Source organism: Hevea brasiliensis, chromosome 9 (genome assembly GCF_030052815.1).
Source record: "Hevea brasiliensis isolate MT/VB/25A 57/8 chromosome 9, ASM3005281v1, whole genome shotgun sequence".
Classification (NCBI taxonomy): domain Eukaryota; kingdom Viridiplantae; phylum Streptophyta; class Magnoliopsida; order Malpighiales; family Euphorbiaceae; genus Hevea; species Hevea brasiliensis.
In genome coordinates this window covers 29,143,272-29,147,660 of record NC_079501.1, presented here as the reverse complement: position 1 = coordinate 29,147,660, position 4,389 = coordinate 29,143,272, and the positions used below count along the sequence as shown (strand labels likewise).

Below are 4,389 nucleotides of genomic sequence, written 5' to 3'. Positions count from 1 at the left end.
GCATCAACTTACTAGTGCTTGGGAAATTTCTGATGACACTAATTTGCAGGATACATATAATAGCACTATATATATATTTATGTGAATCAATTAGTTCATATTCCAGGAAGTACTGAGTTGATGTATGAATTGCTGGAGCCAATTTAACGAAGGGAAAAAATGCAATATCTTTCTATTTCAGGACAAGTGGAGATGAATTACACTTCATAACTTCTAGGAGTGGGAAAAAAAAAAAAGAACAATACTTAATCACACTTATGTTGAAAATGCAAGAATGAGAAAAATGCCTCAAGTGGAACAGATCTTAAGCTACTATTTATTCCAGAACATATATATACTGTTTGACACTATACACACTTGAGCGATTCGTTGGGAAATTAGTTGACAGCAGTGCAAACCCTGCGTATCTCTCTTTGAGACCTAGTGAGGGGGTCTGTGTTTCCCATCTTTACCATGGCAGATGCAAAATCAGGGCTGAAAGATGAAGAGTCTGTGCTGTACTCATTAACAATGCTATCTGTAGATCCACCACTGAAAAGCACCTGGTCTGATTGAAGAAGTCCTCTTCTTGCAATTAGATTCGAGTAGAAGCTGTTGTCGAAAGTATTGGGTGTCACCAAATCAAGTGGTGCATGATTTCCATCTGCACCAGTATTGGACATTGGCTTCTTCGGCTGTTAGCAAAATCAGGATCAATATCACTTGCGTTGTTGTAAATCCTACCACGGAAGGTCAGGCATCTAGCTTGTCCAATTGTATGTGCTCTTGTAAGTATTCCAGTAATGTTTTAGCCTTCTTAATGTACTTCTATGCATGAATGTGTACAAATAGAATTGAAATAAATTGTTGACGTGCAAACCTGAAAGGGCAACCATATCTCTTGCATTTAAATCCTTATTTCCGAACAAAGAAATGAGCCTGTCAAGTCTGTCTGTAAAGGCGGGAAGGTCGCTATCAGCTAGACTTCGGCTAGCAGTGGTAGAGTCTCTTCTTTCAAGATTCACTGTCCAAGATGGTCCACCAACCTGTGTTTTGTATATATGCAGAACTCAGTACGTAAATATAGTAATTACAAGCTCATGATGTATAACATTTGCTGAATAGGAAAAGATTGGAGAAAGAAACTTACAGCGACAGATGCATCGCGAGCTGCAACTGCAAGAATATCAGCACAAGAAACAATTCCAGGACATATGCTCTCTACTTGAGCCTTGGCATCATCTATGACTTTGAATCCTCTGATGGAATTCGCATTATTGCCAGCAGTTCTCTCGCCAGTAATGACGCTGTATCTTCCAGCAAAACTGAACCATCACAACCCTACAATTAAAGACAAAGTTAATTACATTAATCTCAAGAATGTGCGCATATATATAAAATATGTCAAGACTAAATAAATATCTATATGTTAGAATTATAACTCAAAATTCTTGTGGGATTTGAAGAGATACTTTTTTCTATGTAGAGTAGAATTCTTATTTTAGTATTATTCCAAAATTGAGTGGGACTCCTAATCAGATTAGGATTAAGAGAATTAACACTCTAAATAGGAGAATGATGAAAAAGTCATTTTGCTTTGCCTATTGAAGAGAGTGGCTTCGCTCATAGGGAATAGCTTTATCCATGGAGAGTGGCTTTACCCATGGAGAGGGATTGTCACCTATTGTGGAGAGGGGTTGTCACTTATTGTAAAGATGGACTTTGCCAATTGCCGAGAATTCGGCTCTACCCATTGATGTTACAACGGAGAGAGGCTTTAGCTTAAGGTGAAGAAAGGATATAGAATTCAAGAGGAATGAATTCTTGTCCATTAATGAGAAGGCTATTGCTCATGTTGTTGAAGACACCCTTTGTTGTATAATAGTTGCAGTAGTAAATATATTGGGCTATATCTAAAGAAGACTGAAAAGACTAACCAATGCATTTACTATGAGCAATTATGTAGTGTGAGTTTTCTTTGGTGCAATTGGGTTTATAAGTAGTATAGTTTTGAGCTTGTAATGATTGATTATTTATTGATAATAGTGAAAGATGGCATGCTCGTGGATGTAGCCCTATGTTGAGAGGATGAACCACGTAAATATTGTTATTTTATGTATTTGCTTTATTTTTTTATAGTTTACACGCTTTCGCAGTGTAGAACAAATTTGTATTAGAGCATGGGGATGATCTTGGCGAGTTTACTTGAAGGTGGAGTTGCCGCGACATGTAGAAAGTCGCACATTCTGGTGATGGTCGAGAGTTGAAATTAAGGTAGAGCTCTTAATACAAAATTAAGAAAGTTGATAACGCGAAGATTTTCTGAAGAAAGAAGTAAGTTACACTTAAGATAAAAATTGAATAGGTTGATAATTTGAAGGGTTCAGCTCAAGCACGAAGAATTGATGATTTAACACCCAAGAATTCAAGGTATGTAATGATTAATAGATTTTGAGTCAAGATGGAGATTGTTAGAATTATGACTCAAAATTCTAGTGTGATTTAGAGAAAGAACTTTTCCTATATAGAGTAAAACTCTTATTTTAGTATTATTTCTAAATTGAGTGGGACTCCTAATCAGATTAGAATTAAGAGAATTAATACTATAAATAGGAGAACGATGGAAAAGTTATTTGATTTTGCCTATTGAAGAGAGTGGCTTCTCCCATAGGGAGTGTCTTTACCCATAGACAGTGGCTTTATCCATGGAAAGGAGTTGTCACTCATTGTAGAGAGGGATTTTGCCAATTGCTGAGAATTTAGCTCTGCCCATTGATTTTGCAGTGGAGAGAGGTTTTGGCCTAAGGTGAAGAAATGTCATAGAATTCAAGAGAAATGAATTCTTGTTCATTGATGAGATGGTTATTACCATGTAGTTGAAGATACCCTTTGTGGTCTAATAGTTATAGTAGTAAATATATTGGGTTATGTCTAGAGGAGACTGAAAGGACTAACCAATGTATTTATTATGAGCAGTTATGTAGTGTAGGTTCTTGGGTATAATAGGGTTTATAGGTAGTATAGTTTTGAACTTGTAATGATTGATTATTTATTGATAATAGTGAAAGATGGTATACTTATAGATTTAATCTTAAGTTGAGAGGGTGAACCATGTAAATATTATTGTTTTACGTGTTTTCTTTATTTATTTGTAGTTTACATGCTGTCACAGTGCACAACACTATAAATATTTGTTGTGAACTACTTGAACAAAACAGTCATGGAAATGAAGGCGAATGAGTGAAGCAGCTATTCTCTGCTTATTTGAGACAGCAGCATCAATGGTCGACCTAACAGTACTGAGTGTATTAGGACATGTATTATCATAAAAGTTGGAAGAAAGTTGATGCTACTTGATTTTTTTTTTCAAATTCAACGGTCTCTTTCCAATATTATAAGAAATCAAGAATTAATAAAAATATAAAAAAAATTTAAAAATTAAGACCAATAAAATTAACCTAAATAGAAATAATGACAAATAGAATAAATCAAAGAACAATTTGAAGCATTATTAAATGATAGAAAAATGCTTGCTATTTATAGGCAAGGTGATAAAGAAAAATTGAAAATAAATTTAATTCAATCATTAAATAATTTAAATTAAAAAAAAAAAGTTTCACACTAATTTTGATATTCAAGTTTGGCCATTCAATAGCCATAGGTTATAAAACAATGGCTATAAGTTATAAATCAATAGCTATTAAATATAAATTATTATTATTTTTTTAAATTATAAATTAACATAATTTATTAAAAAATCAAAGTATTAATACAATAATATTAAAGGAAAAAAAATTAATAGTTAGCAAAGAAAATTCTACTTAGAAAGTGACACCTTACAGCTGACAACTTATAGAGAAATTTGATTTTTGATTGCAGAAGAAGAGCAAGGATTGCATCCAACTTATGGTGGCCCGTCCAAAAATTTTGTGACCTATTCTGGCTCAAAAGTCTTGATTATCATTTAATATATTACAGGTTATTTTCCAAGGCGGCTAAAATGAAATTTCAGGGTCTTACTTTTCCAGGCATTGCTCTTTTTGGAATAAATCAAATAGTTGAAAACATTTAATAACCACTCAGCTGCTTGGATTCTTTCTGCAGTCAGAGTACGTTCACAGAGAAAAAAAAAATTGTAAAAAGTAAAACCTTATCGGATGGAGATGTTAAAATATAAAGTTTTTGAGTTAGAATTTTAATTGAAATTTAATAAACTTAAAAATTATTATTATTGATAAGACTAGAGAGAGAGAAACAATGCAAACGTAAAATATGATTTTAGAATAATTTAAATTCATAGGATGATCAAAGCATTTATTAAATTAACAAACAATATAATAACTAGCTTATAATTATTATCTTATCATTTTGAAGTATTATAAATAGTAAATTATCTATATATTTTTTAAT

At 32.7% G+C, this 4,389-nt stretch overlaps 1 pseudogene; it reads right to left on the bottom strand.

Annotated features, from left to right (window-relative positions):
- Positions 1–377: 377 nt before the first annotated feature.
- LOC110656965 (lignin-forming anionic peroxidase-like) lies at positions 378–4,011 on the bottom strand (annotated as a pseudogene).
- Between the last annotated feature and the right edge of the window lie 378 nt (positions 4,012–4,389).